General features: G+C 38.8%; 1 protein-coding gene across 1 annotated transcript in view; it reads left to right on the plus strand.

Annotated features, from left to right (window-relative positions):
- Positions 1-5,800: 5,800 nt before the first annotated feature.
- grm8 (glutamate metabotropic receptor 8) overlaps positions 5,801-25,848 on the plus strand; it is a 713,612-nt gene continuing 693,564 nt past the window's right edge. The window contains exon 1 of the mRNA XM_062982302.1: positions 5,801-5,906. The gene's annotated coding sequence lies outside the window, so the exon portion shown is untranslated. The remainder of the gene's footprint in view (positions 5,907-25,848) is intronic.

Below are 25,848 nucleotides of genomic sequence, written 5' to 3' on the forward strand. Positions count from 1 at the left end.
TTCTATCTAATTTCACATGATTGAGTTTTACACACGTGCATCAAGGTTTCCCTATGCTCTTTATTCTCGTATTCTCCAGCGAGGGACTCCTCTCTTTGGAGCTGGTTTAGGGATGTTTATAAAGGAGGAGGAATCCATTCCAACAGCAATTTCCATTTCATTCATAAATGCAAAATACAAAAATGATGGAAAATTGTGCCACTTCTGTATCTCTGTGGCCTATAAGGAAAGGATTCAATTAAAAGACAAGAATCTGAAATTAAAAGGAGTTGAACATATTTTTAGCAATATTTAATTTAGGAAATGAATATTTATTTATTAAATAGATTTAATTAATGAGGGTTAAAGATGTCAGAGAATGACCCTGAATGTTTTGTTGATGTTGCCATCAAGTTGCTTTGAGTTAAGTTGACCATATAAATGAGAGGCCTTCAAGACACTCATGTTTAAAACCTGTGGACTCAGAGTCATGACTACCTTGATTAGGTCTATCCACTTGTACTGTGGTCTTCCTCTTTTCTTACTGCCTTCAACTTTACTAAGTATGATTTTCTTTTCTTATGAGTCATGTTTCTTATGATATGCCTGAAGTATGATGTGAATGGACTCAATGACGTCCACATAATGTACAGGGTCCATTCACCTTAACTCTGCCTTATTCTGTATTTTAAAAGTTGTGAGATAGTCCAGAGCTTTCCTGAAGCTTCGGAGCTCACCTGCATTTGGGGCCAAGGTAAATAGTTGGGTCACCTGTATTCAGAAATGGCCATGGCTGTTCACACCACCATCCCACTATTTTTTTACTTGGGCAGCACAGAGATAGAAAACTTAGCTTCACCTGTTGTTTTGGCCTTAGTGGTGATCACTGGCAAAGGTTGCCACTTGACATCTGTAGTGATGATAGCTGAAGCCGTAAAGTGATTGGAGAAGGAAGAAAGGAAAGAAGGAATCTATTCTTCCTTCTCTCTCTTGTGTCGCTTTGGTACTCTGGCTATCATCACTACAGGCATTGAGTGGTGACCACTGCCATTTTCATGCCCAGTGGTCACCATTGAAGGGCAGATCGACAGGCAAGGTAAGGATGGTGGTCCAGCAGCACTGGACTGGTTCCAGCACCACTGGGCTGTGCAGATTCCATGCAACCACCAGGCTTGCCTGGGATTGTGTAGGTCAGACATCCACTAGCCTCTGTCAGCATGGTGGCTGGTCATATGGACTTCGGCAATACTGATCTGGAGCACCCTATTCCTGATCAGCATTGCTATTCTTGGTATGAGTAGATGGCCCTTCTATGTCACGACCCAGGCTGCAGAGCACCAATAACCATACACAGAGGCCAGAATCTATCTAATATCTTTATTAAGGAAATATGTAAAGTCAATAAAAATAAGTGTAGAATATAGTTCAGAAGAAGACCTTTCAGGAAAGGTCAATTATAGTCCAGGAAAACAATGTCCAATATAAAATATTAAGGTCCAAAGTTGTAATCCAATAACCGAAACACTCACTTTGCCAAGCAAAGTGAGGGGAGATGACAAGGTTCTTAGTCCAAGGAACTTGATGTAAGGCTAGGAAGTAAACTTGATTCTTGAAACACAAGGCTTGATACAAGGCAACAAGGAACGAGGAACAGGGACAAAATCCGTGGTAAATACTTGGCAAGGTCCTGGGAAGCAAGGCTGAGTCCTAGGAAGCAAGGCAAGGTCCGTGGAGCAAAACAAGGCTGGAAACGGGAACGAAGGCTTGGAAGCGGGAACGAAGGCTTGGAAGCGGGAACGAAGGCTTGGAAGCGGGAGTAGCGCTGTCTACACACAACCTACTCCAGTAGCTGACGAATTGACTCCGCAAGATTTCTACAGGGCAAAGAACCTAAATAGGGTCTCGTTTTCCCACCAAAGAACACTTCTCTGGGGAACCAGAACCGAAAGTCAATCTCTGTGTCCAGATGCATGACTCCCTAAAGTTTCTCATGGAAGCAGGCTTAATCAGCTGAATGCCTGGCTGCGATTCTCAGGCTTCTGCGATTAGCCTGTTGAACGCCTTTTTGTTGTTGATAATAATTACGGCGAGAAAATGGGGGAGATTTTGACTCAGGGCTTGTTTGGCAGATTTCTGGAAGACAAACCTCCTGCAGGTGCAAGGGCTCCAATTCTGGCTGGGAAAGTTCCAATTCTGGCTGAAACGGTGGAAAACCCAAGTTTTCCTCTTCATCTGTCACAACAGCGCTAGGAACGGGACTACATGGCCCATGAGTCATCACATTCTATTAGTTTCTTGTAAGTTTCAGCTTTTAAAAACATACACATGTTGGAAATAGTATGTCCTAGTTGATCCAGCTTTACAGTTGAGGATCTTAGCTAATTCCTTCACAGCAAATTCTAATTGGTTTTCTGATTTATCGATAGATTCTAGGCTCAATAGTTCAAATCTGTTAGTTATATGATCTTTAAACTACGGTGATATCTTGTATTTTGGCAATATGATAAATTTAGTGTGTTTCTTTAGCTTTACTATTAATATCTATATTAACAGTTCATTGTTTGCCACAATCTGCTAGTTGTTTTGTTTTTTACAAAGAGAATGGAGATCTTTCATCTGTTTTTTTTCCAGTTATATAGACTGTTTGATGTCTGTTTGGCCATGTATACAGTTGTCTATTCAGTTATCTGAAGAATGTTTTCGTAATGAACAATATTTGCCACACAGAATTCAATAAGTCACACTTCTGCTTCATTTCTTTATCTGAAACCAAATTCTTTTACAATGCTTAGTTTTGCTTTGTTTCCTGCTTTTCTTCCCAATTTTCTATGGTTCTACAGTTATCAACATCTTCTGTTTTGGTGTGTGATCAATTTCCTTCTGCAGCTTTTGTGACATCTCCCCAAACTATTGGTGTCAGTCTATTTTTTCTTGGATTTTCATTTTCTGAGTGAAATACTGCCTCGTTCTTTCCAAGTATGGCAGTGTTAATACAGTCCATATTTTACTTTACAATGTCTTAACTTCCCCTGATTCATGATTTTTATATTCTGTGTTCCCATCATTAGTATTATGCAGCTTTGGATGACTTTCTCATCTGAACGTGTCAGCAGCTGAACATCTTTTTGTCTTGAATCCGTTTGTGTCATTAGACATGTACTTGTACTTCTCCAGCAAGTAGTTGACTACCTTCTGACCTGAGAGTCTCATCTTCTGACACAAACCCTTGTTTAATTTTGGATTGTATGATCATAGGATTTTCATAGTGGAAGATGTTCAGAAGTGGCTAATCAGTGTATCCTTCTGTACAGTACTAGCAAGAGTTAGCAAAAGTGCGAATGCCGTTATTTCTGAGAGATCCTTTGCCACTGTCAGATTGTCACTTGCTGCAGCTGCTGCTCACTGCTGTTTTGGCACAGTTAGGCCTCTTCCACATAGCCGTATAAAATCCACATTGAGCTGGATTATATGGCAGTGTGCCCTCAGATAAGCCAATTCAAGGCAGATATTGTGGATCATCTGCCTTGATATTCTGGGTTAAATGGCTGTGTGGAAGGGACCTTAGTCTTGCTTCTCAGCAGAAGCTTATTGGATTTGGGAGATCCTACCAACAGCAAGGTAGTATTCTAAATTATATCCACATTATGGAGCCTTGCTGAAATTATGTCCCATTTTTCTAGGGCTGATATAATAGTTATATAGAACAAGCAATAGTTACGTTGGGTACCCAAATTTATTTTGATTAGGCTGCCTCGTATACTTTTTAACAATTCCTGTGAAGTCACAGGAATTTTCTTGGTTAATTGACACGAAATGGTTAGCAGAGGTTTCTACATTCTCTTTGTATAACACTATATTTTTATTCATAAATACATTCATTGGTGTTTAAGAGGTTGGATCCAGACAGTCATACTTAAGAGTGATTCTGCTAAAATCAGTGATTACGTTAGCCATTATAAAGGACCATTTATTTTAGTGGATTTTCTCTGGGTATGACTAAGATCCCTTCTACATTGCCCTATATCCCAGGATCTGATCACAGATTATATGCTTTAAACTGGATTATATGCATCTCCACTGCCAGATAATCTGGGATAAGAAGATAATCTGGGATCAGGTTCTGAGATACTGGGGCTGTGTGGAAGGGGCCGAAATTTAGATCCAATCCCTTTCTCTTTGCTCTTTAGAAAATAATTAGTGATTTGTAGTCCAACAGTACTATCTAAAAGAAAAGTATAGAATAACAAAATACTTCAAAGTGCATTGTCAGCGTGAAGTTCAATAAGCTGCTCTGACCTGATGGAAAATAAAGAATTGGCAGACAAAGGGCAATCGCCGTGATGCAAACCCTGCTAACAAAGATAATTTCCTTGGCTTATAATAGTATAACTCAGTGATTTCTAGGGCATAGGATCAAGACCAATAATCCTGGCCTAATCCATATTCTCAAAACTATATTATTCAGCTTTTCTTTCTAACCCCCCACCCTCCTTCCTCAAGGGATGCTCATGGGCATGCTGATGGTTCTTCCAAACCCTTTATATTTACAAAATTCCTCTGAAGCACATTATACCAAGAGAGGTTAGCTGATATATGGTTCTCTAATAAGCATGGCAGATTAATGGTTGTATGCCAGTCTGACATAAATAATACTACACAGGTGCCCCATATTCTTGTAAAGCTTGCACATTAGTAGTTTTGCAGCTGTGTGGAGAGCTAAATTGATGCGCAGCAAATTAAACCTATTGTTTAAGAAACAATATCTGTCATGTAGTATGACCTTTAAAGGGTAAAGTTTATTCCTAGTGTGAATTAACATTTAAAAATTATTTTCATTTTCTTTTCAGTCCTATCTCATAGTTTGATGGAAGATTACAATATGTTCTCTTACTTTCCTGTGACACAGATAAGATCAAGGGACAGGATTATCCAGAAACCAGCAAATAATTGTTTCTCTTTTATCTGATTTTTGAAATATGTTTCTATTAGTTCATATAGCATAATAGGTCTAACCTTTTTTTAAAAAAAAAACCCCTGCCTTGCTGTAATTTGGTAGCTATATCACGAAATACTTGGTACTTGAATGTTACCAAATACTTTGGTATTGCCCAAATACTTTGATGGAAATAAAGCAAATTTTTTCATGCTTTATCTCACTAATTGTTGATTGTAATTCTTACTTTGTTTGAAAGATGGCAGTGTGTAGGTATGAGCTGCAGTAACAGAACTCTGAAAAAGCCAAGGCTGTTTCAAAATCATACAGGTGCACATAACCACACAAGGGCTTTTAAAGAGGGAAAGGGGAAAAGGAATGAAATATAGAGAAAGCTAGAGTGATGCTTGATCAAAGTTCAAACACCAGCAAAAACTAAGCTCAACCTGATTGATTCATTGGAAGTATGACCCTATGCCTGAAACTACAACTGTTGTAGGGCACAGAAGCTAAGGAGGCATCTTCATTGCAGATTAATGCAATTTAACATGCTTTTAACTGCCATGGTGCAATGCTATGGATTAAAGGGTGTTGTTGCTGTACAAGAGCTACAGTTTTCTCTGCTAAGGAGGGCTGATGACTTTGCAAGCAGCAGCTCCAAGAATTTTATAATATTGAGCCATGCATTTAAAGTGGTGTCAAGCTTCATTGGTTTATAGTTTAGAGATACACCCTGAGTCATAAGATAGGACAAAAGAAACTGGTTTTAGCCCCCAACTTCTAGTAATTCCAGGTGGTTTCCATTGATAAATTGGTCTTGTGTGAGAGATCAAAAAATACAGCTGAACCATGGAACCTAATTAGGCTTTTGCTTAAAAGCAGGTGGTTTAAAGAGAATGCACTTTCTCCAGTTCCAGACATGTTGGTTCTAAGAAGCTTAGGAAACAGAATGGATTTCTTCACCTGTATGTCATCTATCCACGTTTCCCCAAAAGTAAGAGTGTCTTATATTAATTTTTGCTCCCAAAGATGTGCTAAGTTTTTTTTTTTTCAGGGGATATCTTATTTTACCATGAAGAAGAAATCACATTTGTTGTTGAACAAAAAAATGAACATTTATTATATACTGAACAGTAGTTGTCATCACAAACCAGCATAACCAGACAAACTGAATTCTATCAAGAATGTCTTGTTACTACCATTATTTCCATGTACAACTGGTATTTACATTTACCAATCCTGCATGCTCTGGTGTTCTGTTTGGCAGGCGCTGGGCATGCTTCCAAACAAAAACATTGCTAGGTCTTACTTTCAGGGGAGGTCTTATATTTAGCAATTCAGCAAAACCTTGACTAGGTCTTATTTTCAAGGGATTTCTATTTCGGGGGAAAAGGGTATTAGGTTTCATTGATTTTGTGAATGGTCATTAGAAGCTGAATGTGTAAGTGTGATAACTGATACATCTCTGGGGCAATTCAGTTCTGGAATGAATGTGGTTTGCAGGGAATAACATTTCCTTTGGTGTTGGGTTTGGCCCGAGTCTTCCAAAGTGCTGACAGAAAATTATCTGTGGTGAGCATAAGGTTATAGGACAAATACCAGAGGAATGGTCCGTTGGACACAACTGGCCTCTTTACCAATGTGATTTCAAGCTTTTCTCCCCATATTGAAAAATCAAATCCTGATTGTTCCAGTCTGATCTGCGTAGCAAGCAATTCTTGGTCTTGGCATTGTGATTAAACACATTCAAGTCTTTTAAAATCTATGTGAGATTTGCAAGTATGGATCAACTTTGAATTTGAATTTAGCCTTTCTAATTCAGTGTAGCTATCTTGAATCACCTCATTATGAATATAAAAGTGTGAATGCAGTCTGCTTCAGTTATGCCTGATTGCTAGATATCTTTATTTATTAAACACAGAGGTGATACAAATCTATAAATTCTTAGTTCCAACTGAGTTGCTGAGCACCATTAGTATATAAATAAATTCCTGCTTTGGAGATTGTAATTCTGTGCGCTATGGTTGGTGTCTTCATGCTGTCTTTTTACACTTCCTATTACACAGGTTATTCAGTGTTTTCTAAATATGTTATTGCTATAGTGATTAAAGCTCTCAGACCAGATGGCTTAAAACTGTATTTCAGATACCTTGGAGTTTCCCTGGCCCCACTTCTGTGGAAGTCAAGTGATAATTTTTGATAGCTACTCTACAAAAGGTCCTATTTATCCGTGGACAATTGGTTTGCATTTTTTTGCTGTAATAATACTGTTTTCTCATAGGTAGCTCGGTTTTATGTTATACTCTAGGCCAGGGCTTCCTAGACTTTTCCCACTCATGATCCCTTTCCATCAGAGATTTTTTAAAATGAAAACCCAGGTATATAGGTATATAAAATATGTATAAAAACCAAACATTCCCTGATAATAAATCAGCATTTGCAAGGCTGGCTAAAGAGACTGATTTCCCTTTTTGTGGTATATAAGGTAAAGGTAAAGGTTTCCCCTGACGTTAAGTCCAGTCATGTCTGACTCTGGGGGTTGGTGCTCATCTCCATTTCTAAACCGAAGAGCTGGCATTGTCCGTAGACACCTCCAAGGTCATGTGGCCGGCATGACTGCATGGAGCGCCGTTACCTTCCCGCTGGAGCGGTACCTATTGATCTACTCACATTGCATGTTTTCGAACTGCTAGGTTGGCAGAAGCTGGAGCTAACAGCGGTTTGAACCTGGGACCTTTCGGTCTGCAAGTTCAGCAGCTCAGTTCTTTAACGCACTTCGCCACTGGGGTTCCTTTTGTGGCGTATAGGTGAAGCATTTTCTTCATAGTTCACTGTAAACACTGCAGCTTGTTGCTAACCAATTTGTATAAATGGGTGGTGTTCAAAACATTTTATTGTTGCCAAATCTTTCATCCCCCCAACATGGAGCATTATTAACCAGTGCTCTAGGTGACTATGATAATGCCTTGCGTCCCCTTTTGGGTAGAGAAAGGCGGGATAGAAATATCACAAATAAAAAAACGTGCAACAGAAGTCATTCACTTCCATAGAGTTCTCTATTCTGCAATGTTTCTTGTTTCCACAGTAAATTAGAAGTGTATAATCGTCCTGATGTCCTAGAACAAAGGTGAGCAAAACGGCCTTCCGTATTTTGTTAGGCTGCAATTCCCAGTATTTCTGTATTGTCTTCCAATATTCCAGTGTTTGACTAGTAAACAGACACTGTTAAAAACAGTTTGATTAAAGAAAGTAACTCAGAATGACCAATGTATTATTACTGTAGGGTTGCAGAAAAACTCTTTGTTTTGCATAATAGAAATAAGAATAATTTTATTTCTTACCTGCCTCTCATCTTGTCTCAAGGTGAGTTACAACATTGCTAAAACGTAATAATCTAAAAACATGTTATAAAACACATACATTAAAACATCTTTCTACAAAATATATATTAAAATACAGAGAAGAAAGATTAAACATAAGACACCAGTCTAAAAGTTGTGAGTAAAAAAATATTTTAAGATTTATCTCTTCTGGCATGTTTTAAATCCCAACAGCTCATTTAGGCTGCCATGAGCATATAAACTTTTGGACTACAGCTTCTAGAATGTCATGTTGGCTGGAGGATTCTGGGAGCTATAATCCACAGTCTAACATTTTAAAGCTATGGATGCTGTCATCTGTCTGTGAAATTGGATATAGTGCTGCAGGTCATATCCTCCATACTGGCCCTACACAATAGCAAAACCAACAAACTTCTAAAAAGGATAATCTTTCAGTGAAGGATTGAGTCTGACATGATTTCCATCTTGGGATGGGAAATATCTTCAGATGTTGCTAGACTGTTTTTCCCAGCCTAAACTCTTGAGGATGTTCAAGGTGTACTTGGTAATCAAGCTTCTCAGGATTTTATCACACCAACCAGCTGTGTTGCAACAACTCAACCCTCTGTGCTACAACAGCTATGTTATATTAGTGTAGATAATGGAAATATCAATAGTTTGCATTTTCGATGATATGCCTCTTTTCAGTAGCACAATTGCACATCCACAATCCATAGTGCCACTGCAATCGAACTTCTGCACATTCTTATAACCCTGTCTTTCTTTACTACTTCTTATCCAGTGTACTTTGTGGTTCGTTTATATTTTTGTATTTTTAGTGCAATTGCAGAATTCTAGCACTAAAAATTGATAAACCTGTGTATAAAACAGATGCAAAGCAATCATCTTGAGAATAGTGAGAGAGAAGTGAGAGAGGACAGGAGAGGAACCCGGCCAATTGATGTAATGTTACTGCTGGTGTGCTGGCAAAGAAGCAGAAAAGATCCATCAAACTATAGTAAGTGGGAACGTAGTGGGACGGGGCACTATTGATGGGTAAAATTGTAGCTGGGAATGGTAAAATCATAGATGAAGTGGGAGCAAACTTGTAGCAGAATGCATATGGCAGTTGAAGCAGATGCTGCAATGCCAGTTTGCCTGCCTTGTGTGATGAAGACCTAAGACTCCAGACACATCCAAGAGAGGTGTTATTTGTGGCAATTTGTCATTCTATTTGGTATGAGGGCAATCGTGGTATGATATCTGCCATTCCATTGACTGCCAATTCTGTTTCAACTGATCTGATTGGCTAAACAGAGATCCCTTCTCTCCCTCACACCTCCATATGTATTCCTTCTGTAGCTGTATGCTCATTGGAAGAATACAGCTATGATCTATAGAAGGTGACCATTCTTTGGTCAAGGGTACATAATAGTGGTACTTTCCTGCTAGATCCTCCAACAACATCTGAAGAACCACATAATCTTCCCTTTTCTGTGGGGCTAAAGGACATTACGTGGTAGCCAACAGATCAAGAGTTTGAGACAATTATATTTATTTTGTCTATATGTTGCATGACATATTAATCATATTTTTGATAGATCTCCCTGTGGTGTGCATCAATAATTACACATTTTCCTTTTTATAGTAGGGCCAGAAAATCCCACCTCTTGACATTAAATGCATTAAGTGAGGAAACTTCTGTTTTCACATATATGCGTGGAGACCCAGCAATGTGCATAGCAGTCACAAACAATACCATACATATTTGACAAGCTGAGCAAAACATGACTTGCTGTCAAAGAAGCAGAAAGCTGTTTATTTTTGTTGGGTAACTGAACAATTAAAGCTTGCTTCTCTTTCATTTGCTTTGTTGCAAGTTATTGCACAAAATCACGCCTGTCATTACATTATCCAGTGAATAGGTGGCAGCACCCTGCAAGAGTTTGCTGTAGCTCTACTTCTTGTAAGTAGGAAAAAATATAATTGTGATGGATTTGAGTCGACTGTGGGCTGTTTTTAAAAGCAGTGTAACATGAAAGAATTGCAAACGTTTACTTGAGTCACGCAAGACTGCAGGGAACAAATGAAGCTTGAATTCAACAGTGCTGCTATTTTATTCAAATAATTTGTGACTTTAAAAAAAATCATGACACTATTTTGCACTTGATTCTTGTTACTAAGGCATACCTGTCTTTATCGTTTGATGTATTCCATTATTGTGGCATGTATGGTTTTAATGAGGTGTAGTATCTCCTTCAGTGTCATCTAGTTCACCACCATTATTGGTAGGACTTTTTCTCCCTATTAGTGTGAGAGGACTCATTATTATGGTTTTGCTTTAAGTATCAGTGTTACAATATTGTGAGCTTGGTGGTCCTTAATGTCATGGAATCTTTCTGTAGGCTTGAGAATGTGACAAAAAAACTAGAGGTTTGAATTTGGATGCTAAGAGAAATAGCTGGAAAGTGTAGGCAAAAGGCCTCAAATTTGGGAAAGCTACAAAAGTTTGTTTGAGATTCTGAAACAAAATGCACTGCCATTGATTGTAAGACGCACACAAATTTCAGTACCATCAACAGAAAAAGCTTTATTTCTATATACAGTGATACCTTGACTTAAGAATTTAATTTGTTTTGTGACTGAGCTCTTACCTCAAATTGCTCTTATCTCAAAGTGAATTTCCCATTGAAATGCTATTAATCTATTATGCTCTCCCACTGAAACCCCCCTAATTTTTTGTCACACATTTTTAAATAAGAAAATGTACTGTATAAATAACAAATAATGTGTAAATATGCATTCACATGGAACAAGAAAAAAGATCAACTTTAAAATGGTAGAAGCACAAAGTTGTGGCAAGGAAGTACAAAGCACAAAGTGAAGAGGCAGAAGCATCATCTTCATACTGTACTCATTCCAGCCTCCCTTCCTGTCTTGCTCTCATAAAATAGAATCATAAAATAATAGAGTTATTGTTACCCCTATCAAATAGGTTGGGCAAGCAAACAAAAAAGATATAGGAAGAAATACCTCAGGGCACTTGCGATGATAATGCAGGCTGTTGAATTCTGGTGTTGAAGTTCATAGAATCATAGAATAATAGAGTTGGAAGAGACCTCATGGGTCCAATCTCCTTCCAAGAAGCAGGAAATCATATTCAAAGCACCCCCAACAGATGGCCATCCAGCCTCTGCTTAAAAGCCTCCAAAGAAGGAGCCTCAACCACACTCCAGGGGGAAGAGTTCCACTGCCAAACAGCTCTCACAGTGAGGAAGTTCTTCCTGATGTTTAGGTGAAATCTCCTTTCCTGTAGTTTAAAGCCATTGTTCCACATCCTAGTCTCCAGGGCAGCAGAAAACAAGCTTGCTCCCTCCTCCCTATGACTTCCCCTCACATATTTATACATGGCTCTCATGTCTCCTCTCAGCCTTCTCTTCTGCAAGCTAAACATACCCAGTTCTTTCAGCCGCTCCTCATAGGGCTTGTTCTCCAGACCCTTGATCATTTTAGTCACCCTCTTCTGGACACATTCCAGCTTGTCAACATCTCCCTTCAGCAGCGGTGCCCAGAATTGGACACAGTATTCCAGGTGTGGTCTGACCAAGACAGAATAGAGGGGGAGCATGACTTCCCTGGATCTAGATGCTATACTCCTATTGATGGAGTCCAAAATCCCATTGGCTTTTTTAGCTGCTGCATCACATTGTTGGCTCATGTTTAACTTGTTGCCCACAAGGACTCCAAGGTCTTTTTCATATTTATTTATTTATTTATTTATTTATTTCAATCATTTATTCCCCGCCCTTCTCACCCAAGGGGACTCAGGGCGGCTTACAAGTTGCAATTGATGCTGTTACACTGTTATACAATGAACTAAAATGTTAAAACAGTTAAAACAGTCATAAAATACAAAGTACAAAATTTAAAACAATGCAAAGTGCTTATGCCATTCATCCACATGTACTGCTGTCTCCCCTCTCTTCATGAATCCCAACATAACACGAATAAAAACCACACAAAATCAGCTAACCCAAAGTTCCTCAAAGCAGACAGCAAATCTCCCAAAGTGGACAAAAGCACGAGTCATGAGGCACGGAGGCTGCTCCCTCAAAGCCTAAGGTCCTGTACACTTGCACTAGCTCTCCTTCGAGGGCTAGCTGTTAACTCAAAAAGCTGTTCGTATGTCAAAGCTAAACCGGGGCTGAACGACGGCTCTTAATGCAATATGCTCTTACATTGGGATACTCTTAGGTTGAGGCCCCACTGTATATAAAAGCACCCACAGTTCTAAGATGCACCCCAGTTTTAGAAATGCTTATATGGGGATGGAGTAAATCTTAGAAATGAATTCAGTAGTAGATGGTATCTCCTGCTATAAGTGTCTGTTCTACTGTTACTGAATGTTTATAACCCCGTTATACACATCCAGTAACACAATGACTTACCTAACCTTAGCTCTGGGATTGAATAAGCTTTACAACATATATTTATCAGTAATAGAAAAATAACCTGTGATATGATGGAGATTCAATTTCTGTTCCCCTACCGCCTGGTTTGTTTAGCCATTGGCTCCAATGCAATGCATCCCAGACTCTACAGCATTTTCCTTTTCCTCTTCATTACCATCTCAATCATTGTTCCCCATCATATTAATTAATAATCTTAGTAAATACAATATGTTAGTAATAATAGTAATAAGAGGAATAAAAATAATAATAAACATAGCAATACTTCTTTAATGTAAGACATTTGTGAGTGAATGCATGCGTTCAAATTCTTTAAAATTGTATCCCATGTTCTGTAATGTCTGAAAACACTTAATAAACATAGTTTCTCATTTGGCAGGGTGTGACCTCTCTCTTGCTGGAGTAGAGCAGTTGCACACCTTTGCTTGTCATAAGAAACCTCAAACACTTCTCAGTTTTGTTTCATTCATTTGAGTGAGACTGACACTGCAAAGGAAGCTGAGACTGTAACGATCAGAGGGGAGGAAAGAGGCTGGAACTGTTGAGATCTGACAAAGATCTATGCTATTACCAACAAAAGCAGCTTTCATGGTGTGCAGAGAAGAGGCTGCCAAGGGAATTGCAAATATATTTACAGAGAGATGTAAACAGCATGATGGAAAGAGGTCATGTAAATAGTAGCTTCACCAGTAGATGGAATGGCAATTTTAGAATAAGCAGGGCAAGGGAGCGCGGGAGAGAACCTGGTAATTGGAATCAGAAGGGCTGAGGTGGAGATGAGAAGAGGAGCAGTAATGAATGGCAGTGTTCCTGAATAGAAGTAAGCACCTTTTCACACATGGTTGTTGAAGAAAGAAATAGCAGATGCACCTTCTCAGTCTGAGGATGGGAGGAGCGGATGGCCGATAAGTCCATCTTCACGCATTTTGGAGATGACATTTTAAATAGCTACCCAGAAATGATAACAGCAGTGTCGTGACATGAGAAACCTCATCAGGCTTGCTGCATCTCTGAGTAATAATTTTTTTTGGTAAAGCTGCAAATCATTTTATATCTACTGACATATTCCGACAATGTAATTTGGGATAGCTCTATTGAAGGTTCAGAAACAATTCTCTGCTGATTGAAAGAGCAATCCCGCACTCTTTTTCAAAGGTAAATTGGTGTTGACTTCATACCCATTCTTATCTGGCCATAAAGACATAGTGGGGAGAATTTAGTGATGACCCACATTAACTTTTAACTTGTGGGGAAGACTAAACATGATTGAAAGGAGATCAAGCACTCGCTATGAGTGTTTCTCTGTCGGAATACATTCAGCCTGTATTTTGTAGAGAAACTAAAGGCTTCAAATATGCATTCCCCATACATATTAGAATACAGACAGTCCCTGAGTTACAAACATCCGATTTACAAACGACTTATAGTTAAGAACGGGGGTGAGACTACAGAAAGTGAGAAAAATCTACCACTAGGAAGGGAAATTCACTCTTGAAAGAGTTAGGGGGAAAGGGTGTCCCAACTGAAACCTTAGCACCAATCCTTGTTTCCACAACAAGCCAAATTTCTCAAAATCCAGTTATCACAGGGAAAGAAAGTGAAGTGAATCTTTTGAATAGGGGTACAGACAGCAAAACAAACACCACAGGGCTGTTAACTGTTCCCCATGCTAGCCAAAATGTGTGTATATATGTATGTGCACATTTTTAATGTGTAACTCCAGATAGATAGATAGATAGATAGATAGATAGATAGATAGATAGATAGATAGATAGATAGATAGATAGATAGATAGAGTTATACAATAAAATGTGTGTGTTCTGATTTACAAAGAAATTCAGCCTAAGAATAAATCTTCAGAACTTATCTTGTTTTAAACCTGGGTACTTCCTGTAATGTAAAAGTGCTGGGAGGTCACCCCAAACAACAATCCTTCAGTGAAGTTGCCCTCTTTCACTACAGTGTGAAAAAGAAATACTATTGTTTTCTCTCTGCTATGGAATGGCGTGCCTGTATGGTATACCTTCTTAACATGTATTTAAAATGTAGGTGGAGAATTTGTAGCCTTCCAGAAGTTTAAGAAAGCTATTTACTATTTAGGTAAATACCACCTAGGGGTTCCAGATCTCTAGTTTACAGGGAGATGAGAGTGCACATTCTCCCTTTTCAGTGAGCAAAACCTCCAGGCAAGTGGAAAGGGCTATGGGCAAATTTCCAACTAGTAAAGCAGGAGCTTGCTACAGTTTTTAAAACTTAATTGAACTCTTGCTGCATTGCAAATACTCTCTAGGCAGGTCTGTGTTTTTGCTGAGATTCCTACAACCATCCTAGTTGTTGTGGGTGCTGTGGCTCACCTTTTACAAGTAGGCTACATTAAATGTTCCTTATACTATCTCCCTAAATAGGTGAGAAGGGATAAATCCCTCATTTAAGCTTGATCTGGGAACAGTCCCTTAACCTAAGACTTCTGTTTTATTTCCAAACAGAAAATGTGCTCTGTGTGTGTGAGAGAGTGTGTGTGAATTAATGTGGGTAGTACATAATGCACAGCACTTAATGATATCATCAGAGTATCCTGGGGTGTTTCTGAACCCTAATCCCATCCTATTTTCATTCATCCATCATTCCATTTATTTATATCCCACCTTCTCTCTCAGAATCAGGGCCCTAGGTAGATAATAATTTAAAGCAAACCCAGTAGAGATTAAAACATATCAAATTATTATGAGATGTAATTAAACTTTTAAAATGATCTAAAATAGGGATTCATATACATTCATATCTAACACACTATGAGCCCTTCAACATCATTAATAACATTTATTTAGGTATTATTCAGTGGTCAATAATTGAAGATGAAAAGGATCAGTAAATATCACATCACAAAGTCACAGGGTGGCACAAACAAAATCAGTTTAGAATAATGTAAACCAATTAAAAATAAATACTAATGTAAAAGATTAATCCGCCGGGGTTTGGTTCCAGGATGCCCTGTGGATACCAAAATCTGTGGATGTTCAATTCTCATTTCAGTATATACAATGGCATAGTAAAACATATTACTGGTATTGGCTTCTATCTTTTTCCAAAGGGAGAACAGTACTCAACCTGGGAAAAATACAGCAGACAACACAGTAATGTGAATATAACACAGAATAGGTGAAGAGGTAGTACAGCATGGCTACTCTAAATGAATTTATGTCTCTAGGACCAGATGAATTACATATTATAAGCACAGAAATACTCTAGGCCGGGATGGTTATTGAAGAGAAGGGATATTTTTCATTTTTCTACTTCCTCTGCTAGTTTAGTTCATCTAAGTAACCATATATTCTGGATCAGAGCACAGATATACCTCATATCAATGACGGTAAAGAGCCTTTTTTACACAGTCTTCTTATACCTGTTCAGTTATTTTTTTGTCCTTTGGTCTCTGCCTAGAGGGAACTTTTTTTTACAGCAAAATCAGCAAGGAGAGGGCTAGAGAAATCCAGATTTTCATTGACCAGTTACCACTGTAGTAAATAATGCAATAAAGCTTAAGATGGGAAAGAGCAAAATTCGACACTAGCCAATTCTATTGTAGCTGTGTGTGCCTGCATGCAAGGTAAATATCAGCTGCCTCCAGAACCCCTCACTTAGCAAGATTGAGAGTAAATGGCAAAGCAGATAAATCTGTTTCACAGATATACACAGTATATTAAAACAAAAGCACAGAGTTATAGGTTTCACCACATAAATGGAAATCATAAGACAGGTGGAGACTGGTAAAAGAAAAAGTCACTCTTTAATGCATTTCCGGAAGGGGTGCAATGATCTCTAGAATGCTCAGAATATTTTGTTTACTTATACTACACTTATTTGACCTAATTATTTCATTTCACATGTGCATACAGCTGCTCCTCCATATCTATGGATTCTGTATCCATGTATTCAACCACCCACAGTTGGAATATATCTGTATATCTATCAGTGGTTCCCAACCTTTTTTTGACCAGGGACCACTTTGACCAGGGATCACTCTCCAACATTAGTATCAAAAAGGTTACAAATCAGTTTTTGGTCAGCTTTAGATTCGGTTTGGTTATTTGGGGTGCTGATTCAGAAAATTGCATTGGATAGACCACATCAACTCTAGCTTCTGATACAGAACATATGCCATCCAGTAGTTGCCATCTTCTTGTCCACAGAAAACCATATTTAATAATCAAGACCTGATGTGGTCTATCTAATGCAATTTTCTGAATCAGCACCACAAATAACCCCAGGAACAGGCCTAAAAACAAAGATGTAGCCCCTGCTTCCAGGTGCTACATGGAACAGCTTCGCTCAGAGGGAGGGAGGAGGAGAAGCAGCAGTCAGGAGGCTTCTTGTTGCACTTTTCATGGGTAGTCAACCTCTCCTTTCCTGACATCCCTGTTGCCTTGGCACTATAAGAGGGTTTCGTCATACTAGTCACTCTTGTTGCAATGGTGTAGTAACTGTGAGGCCGCAGATCATATTTTAGTTCTTGGGGACCACTGGTGGTCCATGGACCACAGGTTGGGAACCACTGACTGACACACAAAAGCAAACCTGGATGTTGCCATTTTACAAAAGGGACACCATCTTATTATGCCATTGTATACAATGGGACATGAGCACCCACAAATGTTGCTATCTGTGGGTGATTCTGGAACCAAACCCGAGTAGACACCAAAGGACCACTGTGTCAAGGCTGTAGCTGGGGTGTGTGTGTGTGTTAGGGGTTCACCCCCCCCCCCCCGAAAATTTTCAGGTTAAAAAAAAAACCTGGTTTACTCATGAATTTTAACTGGTTAACCAACTCCCCATGCTAAATCTATGAGATGCAAAAAAAAAAAAAAAGAGTCCCTCCAGAACTACAAGCACTATCTCAAGCAAATATTGACAGGCCTGTAGCAGGGGAGGGGGGCAGAGGGGTAGGGGTTCAACCCTCCCCCCCCCCGAAATTTTCAAACACCCCCCCCCCCCATTTTTTCTGGCTACAGCCCTGCACTGTGTCTTAGGTTTGGATACAAGGTTTGCTGAAACACATTGAACTGCTCTTCCTTTTTTGTGGTGTAGCCACATTTCTATTCTTTCCATGTGTTTTCTGCCTCCAGTAGCAAATTTTCTGTTAAAAGTCATGCCCAGGGACACACTGAATTTGTTAAATAAGGTGCACTATATGGTTTTATTAGCCATGACAAGAAACCACAGTCCTGTCAAGGAAAAAGACAGATCTTCTCTTTAACAACTGAAGAGGCTTTGTGGAAGAAAAAGAAGCAAAAGAGTACAAAACAATGAATATAAATAGAAAACATGTAAGAAGACTATATAAAGTTATGATGCTGTCTTGGGTCAGTATGGGAAGAAGATTACATGTAAAGATTAGTGGTGTCAGCTTGCCAAGGAACTCTGTTTTTTTACAATTCAGAAAAAGAGGATTTTATGGGTATGCCAGGCAGACACAAGTGTCTAGCCAACCACAAACTGATACTATATTTCAAAGACAAAGGTAGTGATGATCAAAACGACAAAGAAAAAGACTTTTTTCATGTTTTCATTTTCTGAATTATTTGGATACAAACATTTTCAAATGAGAAGAACAGGATATTCTATTCTAAAAATAAAAAGAAATACATTGTAAGGAGGAAAAAGCACCTTCATATAATAAAGAATTATGTACTACAAAATAGAGCTTGGACAAGCATGCAGGAAAAAAAACACAATGACCTTATGCAGAGGATTGTTGACCATAGTATTAAACATGCATATTAGAAAAAAGTATTAAACACTGAATTATATCAAAGAATAACCTTTCTATAGCTCTACGAATGGCTCATTCTTTTTACTATAAAAAGTACTTACACAGAACACAGCTTTAACAAATCATTCCACCTGGCCCAATTATCTGTTTTTGTGTTTTTAATGCGAGTATAGATCACATATTTTGAAAAGACAAATGACAAATTAAATTAATTTCCTTGAATACACACAATTTCTTTAAAACATCATATTTGCTTTAATTGAATTAATGCTTTTTAAATAGACTGTGGGGTACTGTTAAATGTTATGCCTTCAACCTGCAGATTAATGTTTTAATGAAAGCCATTTTCTGCTGGGGAGGTGTGTGTGTGTGTGTGGGGGGGGGGGGGGTAGAGTACAAATCATAGTACAGTATTTTATTGTGATCACATATTCTAGGATTTCATCTGCTAAAACCTCAAAAAGCTTTTCAAAAATAGCATGTGTTGATTTAATTGTAATTTCTAAAATTATGTCTGTGTGCATGTGGCTGGGGTGCCCATGTACCCAGACAAGCTCCTGCCTCCACAAACAGCTATAATTCCCACCACTCCGGAGACATCGATGGCCCTCCCTCCAATAACATTGCAGGTTATAGCGAGTGCCATGAACATGTACAAGAGCCCTGCCAATGTCCTCCACAAACACCATACTGCTCACCACCCAAGGGAAGGCTTTCATACGGGGACCATTTCATCCTAGATTTTCTATTTTTCCTCCACCACAGACATCCCAGTGTTCCTTACACTCTCCATTGGTGTGGAATTTGCATGACTCCACCCACAGCCTCTCCCATAACCCTTTCCCACTCTTTTCTATGGCACACAGCAAACAGAGGAATTGATCAGCAACTGAACATACTGAAGGGGGTTGGGGGACTGACTCAGCATGATGGAAGTTGTAGTTCACCCTGAATCTAGATACAGCACTGTGACCCCCCGCTGACAATGGACCTGGACCAAATTTGGCACACAGAACCCCCATAACCTGATTTGGGGGGAAATGACCTTAATTTATAAGAGTTGTAGTTCACCTACATCCAGGGTGCACTGTCAACCCAACCAATAATGGGTCTGGACCAAACTTGGCACGCATACCGGATATGCCCAAATTTGAATACTGGAGGGATTTTTTTTTTGGGGGGGGGGAATTGACCTTGACATTTGGGAGTAGTAGTTTACCTAAAACCAGAGACACTGTGATCCCCATTGACAATAGACCTGGTTACCACAGGCATGTAGCCGGGGGGGGGGGGGGCTTGAGAGGCTTAAGCCCCCCCAAAATTCTCAGGGTGGTTCGCGAGAAGGCCTTACATTTATTATTTAAACTGTTATGTTCATTCATATCATGATCTGATTACCATGTTCAATATATCCCATATGCATGGGGGTATTGGGATAATGATACAAAAGGTTTGCTAGGGTAGACCCTCTCCTGCTCAGACTCAGCCCCCCCCCCCCGAACCAAAATCCCAGCCCCTCCTGAAACAAAATCCTGGCTACGGGCCTGGACCTGGACCAAACTTGGCACACAGTACCCTATGACCAACTGAATCTACTATAGGGGTTTGAGGGGACTGACTCACCATGGTGGGAGTTGTAATTTACCCTGAAGCCAGAGAGAACACTGAACCCCACCAATGATGCATTTAGAGCAGTGGTTCTCAACCTATGGGTCCCCAGATGTTTTGGCCTTCAACTCCCAGAAATCCTAACAGCTGGTAAACTGGCTAGGATTTCTGGGAGTTGTAGGCCAAAACACAGGTTGAGAACCACTGATCTAGAGCAAACGTGCCCAACATGACAAACTAAGTACTGATGGAGTTTCAGGGGGTTAACTAGGTATGATGTGAGTTGCAGTTCACCTGCAACCTTATAATAATAATAATAATAATAATAATAATAATAATAATAATAATTTATTTATACCCCACCACCATCTCCCCAACGGGGACTCGGGGCGGCTTACATGGGGCCATGCCCAAAACAATACAATGTAAACAGCATATAAAAGAACAGCACATCACAATACAATAAGCAATACAATACATAATATCCATTACAAAATAAAACAAAGAGACAATGAAAACAAGGGCAGACTACATGAACATTAAGTTAAAACTTGGGGTGAGAAAGACATAAAAATAAAAACCACAGTGAACAGGGTCATAAGGGAGTGGGGTATTCTGGAGGATAGATATTAGAGGGAGCAACGGAAAAGAAATATAAAATGGTTACTCTCCAAAAGCACAGCGAAAGAGCCATGTTTTCAAGTCTTTCTTGAAGGCTGCTAGTGTGGGGGCTTGCCTAATCTCAGCGGGCAGAGAATTCCACAATCGGGGGGCCACAGCAGAAAAGGCCCTCTTCCTTGTTCCCACAAGGCGGGTCTGGGATATCGGGAGTGGGGACAGGAGAGCTTCCCCTGATGAACGAAGGGATCGGGTAGGCTTGTGATAGGAGATATGGTCACGAAGGTAGGTGAATAAAACCTTACTTTTTCAAATAACCTGGGCAACGCCAGGTCCTCAAGCTAGTATACAATAAATGGTGATGAGAGTATATTGAAGTCACAGCACCAAGTTCCAATTATTTATCTAACATCCTGCATTAACTTCTGTTTCAAACAGTCTTCACTGGTAGTCCTATATGGCATACCTATAATCTGAAGGTTTATAGGCCGTGTATAACTGAGTCCATACTATGCCTCCATTTTCCCCATCAGACAATGTTATTACAGCTCTACTCTCATATTTCCAGCTGGAGAAAAGAGATTTTGAACTAAATCTGAATAGTTCCCATTTTGGGTACTTTTTTTTTGAAGTCATGCATGCCTTCCAAGAAATTTAATGCCTTGATCAAAAATGGAATGTGTGCAGAGGGTGCCATTTTGTTTTTAGATATAAAAAATTAATCTTCATTTGAGTGGCTGAGATATTTACTAAAGGAAATGGAAGATTAGCATTTATGTATAAGTATATCCAAGGGCTAAATTAAAGCTCCTCAAATACCTTCCACTAATTATATTTTAATATAGGATTTGACATTTATAACTGAATTCTAAGTGCAGTCCTGTACAGGATTTTAGTAAGACATATTTCCAGGTAAGCACACATAGGACTGGAGATTTACTTTTCTACTATCTTTAGATCATTTAGTCGCATTTCACATTCTGTGGCTGCCAGCTGGACACTAAGCATATGTGCTGTTGCCTCTGTGTGTGGGGGATTGAGAGGGAAAGAAAGAAAGAGGAAAAGCATGGATGAATACAGCTGTCTGTACTTTGAATTCTTGGGATATAATAATCACTTAAATCCACTACATCCAACACACCACTGAGGATGCCTGCCATAGATGTGGGTGAAACGTCAGAAGAGAATGCTTCTGGAACATGGCCATACAGTCCACAAAACTCCCAGCAACCCAGTAATTTCTTTATTTGCATTTTTTCAGTTTCAAGGAGTTCTTGTGCTCTTGTGGAGGGCTGACTGTACTTCAATTGTATTTTTGTGTAGATATTCTTAATGCAATAAAATTTCCTGGTACATTTAGGTTTTATTTTGTATTTTGTATTTGTTCTCAAATGAAATAAAGTGATTCATGCACTGAGTAATTTCAGTTTTCATTTTTGTCTGCATTATAACACTGTCTTCAAAGCCTTGACTCTCTGAAAAATCACCATTTTCTTTTATTTCATCTATCTTGCCATTTTGTCTATCTATAAATAAGATTTTCTACTGAATCGGTTTTTTAGGTCACACTAGTCAAATGACAGTCATTATAGTGGGGAGTGCCTGGATTCGTGTACCTATTTGGGCATATATGGAGGGGAAGTTTGTAAAGCATAAATGTTATTAATGTGCAGCCCTATATTATGGAGAAGATGCAACACTAAGTTGGGGAAATAATAATAATAATAATAATAATAATAATAATAATAATAATAATAATAATAATTTTATTTATATCCTGCTCTTCTCCCTCACAGGACCCAAAGCAGCTTACAACTTATTAAAATCATATAAATAACAATCAAAATACATCAATAATAAATATAAACATCATAAAATAAGTTAATTTAAGAAACAATTACAGTGGGTTGTAGTCGAGAATAGTGGCCAAATTTGCTCCAATATCCATTTGGCTCTAGCAACTGAAAAGCAATCCTTCTCCTTTCTATTCCAGATTGTATTTCTTTGTTGTGCAAAAGTGTGACTGAATGTTAAGCACTGACAGATAGATGCATATAGTAGGCTTTCAAGTTTGGTGGCAAGTGGAGCCTCAAAAGAGGCTTTGACCCAGAATGGGTCCAAATTCAGACACACGTTGACCTGTCTGCTTGTTGCTGAAAACCATCCCACCTGCTGAGAATAAAAAATAGCAAAAAATCATTATATCAAGACCTACCAAGTACATCAATGAAATGAATGAGATTTGCTTTAATAAGCTCATTCATCCCATTTGTAGCAGTGATTCTACTCTCATTATGGATCCAGCCCCTATTCATTAACATTGCAAAAATAAAAATCTTAAAATGGGGAAAAAACCAAACAAAAACAACAGTGGAATGATCTTTAGATATAATATTGATAAGCTGACTAGCATGAATTCTTATGTTCCAAAAGCTAAAATATGTTCTCTTTCAGATTCACTTTGAAACAAAAGTCTATAACATCGAGAAGAAAAACTAAAAAAGAGCAACAAAGGAAAAAAGGGGTAAGAGTTAAAAGAAGAAAATGGCAAGACTTAAAAGATGATAGGATCCAGAAAACAAAAACAAGGCAAAAAGCTGGTTGGAGAAATGGAAATAGCAAAAGATGTCTGGAAAGTTGGATAAAATTTTCTAAATTTCTGCAGTTCACCACCCTTCTAGAAAGTCAGCCATCGATTGGCCAAAGTAGGTCTCTTATCTTTGAGCCAACGCAAGGCTAGCAGAAAATTGATTTTCCGCTGAAGCAGTGTTAATCTCTGGCTGGGCAAAGAAAAAAAATCCTAAGCAGGCTTGTTCTAGGGTAGCTTTCCAGGAAGAAGGGAAGTAGCCAAGTTCATAAAATACCATGTTGGCAGATGCTGGGCTTGACTATGAATGGACATACTTCAAAGCTAAGATTAAGGTTTCAGCACTAAACAGATGCCAGTAGGTCTACTAGAAAACCTAGTAATCCCACTCAGTGTATCCAATGGTGAGGGATGCTAGGAATTTCAGTCCAGCAACATCTGTCTAGGGTACTATGATTCCCAGCCTTAGGTGCATCTCAGCTCAACATGTGTTTAATGTGTAGGCAGTAGCACATCTCAAAGTATGAGCAATTCAGTTGTGAGTACAGATTATACAGTACTCTAAATTTTGCCTAGTAGAGACTGAAATATTTCACATGGAGATCCATAGATACACATACCTAGTTGTGCATGTTCAAAGAAACTGTGGCTTATGTATTCTATGCAATAGCCCTCTTCCCCCAGTTTATATACCAATTTGGAAACTGAGGACACTTTCCAATATGATTTGACAGGGGAGATACACACGTTTACTTTTTTGAAAGCAAAAGAATCACACACACGAAAGCCAAAGGCATTCCTAAGATTCTGAGCATAGCTAAAGTGTGTCTTGCCCATATGCTTTTGGTAGTTAATTACATTTGAATACTAAGAGAAGATTAAATTCCAGCAGGCTGTAATTGCACATGTGCCTGGATCAAAACCCTGATTTCTGTACTGCCATTTCTAATCAAAATCTCCTATATCAGAATGAAATAGATCCTGTGGTCTGAGGTGATCTCAGAAATCACAAAGATTAGCTGTCTCTGTGAATGCTTCTTCAGAGCCAGGTTCTATAAGATAAGCAAAAACATCACGTACCACCCCCGTGGCCTGATCTATTTGACAAAAACCAGTTGGTGCTTTATATTTTCACTAGCTTTCCCTCTTGTTTTACACAATACATCTTTCTGAGGCCACAATTTAGGTTATCAGGACAACAGAGGCTGGCACTGATTGGCAAGTCATCATATAGGTATATACCATTGAGTCAATGGCTCAAGGACTAGATGAAATTGTGGACTTCATGGTGCACAGCAAGTACTCAGATGTATTTCATTCCAGCACATCCTTGCATCCCTTCTCTCCATTTTAGTATGAAAGTAATCATTACAGCTGTGACACATTTATTGGACTCATTGGTGCTTCTGTCTTAATATACGTGCAATGCCAACTGGAAAATTGTGCTCTTCTCTAACTGTCAGAGGAAGCTCGGTTATGTTCAATGGGAATGACTGCTTCAAGGATCGGTTTTGATTCTGAGCTTAAAAAATCCTTTGAATCACAGAACCATATGAAAACGCTTCTTTGAACTTGTACAAGGAACAAAAGCTTTAAGGGGATGTTGAATTATGTGCATAAAAATTGAATCCTCTGACCCACAAGAACTAGCGGTAGCACCTTGGAGCATTTTTTAATGGCCAGCGTTTTTCCACAACTTGATGCGTGGGTGTGACAGAGTGGATGTCCTACTTGGGAAAGTGTTTAGCATGTTAATGAATGCTGTGCCTTTGGGGATCTTTAAGTATCTTAACTCAAAACTAACACACACACATATATTTTTCAGGAAGAAAAAGTCTTGCTGTACTGCTGTTATAAGATTCATATCTGTTACCAGAAAGGAGATGGGGTTTGACATTTGTTGTTCTAGCTATTAGCATCCCATTAAAATAATAAGGAAGGTGGCAATTACTAATAGTACCTTATTCAATGGCCTAGGAATTCTTATGTCTGCTTATTAAATGTCTGGTGTAACCCTTATTTAATTACATTGTTGCTGATTATCAGTCATTTGACTTCAGTGGAGTGACCTATTAAGGCTACACTCATTAACCCTAATACTAGTCACAAGACTGGGTGGCTTTGAAATGCCCTTTGCAAAGTTAAATCTTTGTAGTACAGCAATTAATTTTAACCTTCCTGTTTTGCTACATATGTTGTGTCACTACTCCGGACCTAAGGGTTCGGGTGTTCATAAATATGCAAAAAAACACTGGTAAGACCCACTAGACGGGATGGAGAGAACACATAACGCCTCAGGGTGTTGAAAAAGATGGCTTTATTTTTCCAATTAGCCCCAAAACATGGGATGCTTCAACAGCACATATACAGAAGTTGAGATTATACAGAGATTAGTATGGCCTGTGTTAAAAAATCACATGCAAATTCATGAATATTTTAAGGCTAATTGAAAAAATAAAACCATCTTTTTCCAACACCTTTTCTTCTCAACGTCTCTTCCATAAATGTGTATCCAGGATTCGTATTTCTCTGTACTTGTTCCTAACATTCAGTGTTGGAACTTG

This window comes from Anolis carolinensis, chromosome 5, assembly GCF_035594765.1.
Source record: "Anolis carolinensis isolate JA03-04 chromosome 5, rAnoCar3.1.pri, whole genome shotgun sequence".
NCBI lineage: Eukaryota > Metazoa > Chordata > Lepidosauria > Squamata > Dactyloidae > Anolis > Anolis carolinensis.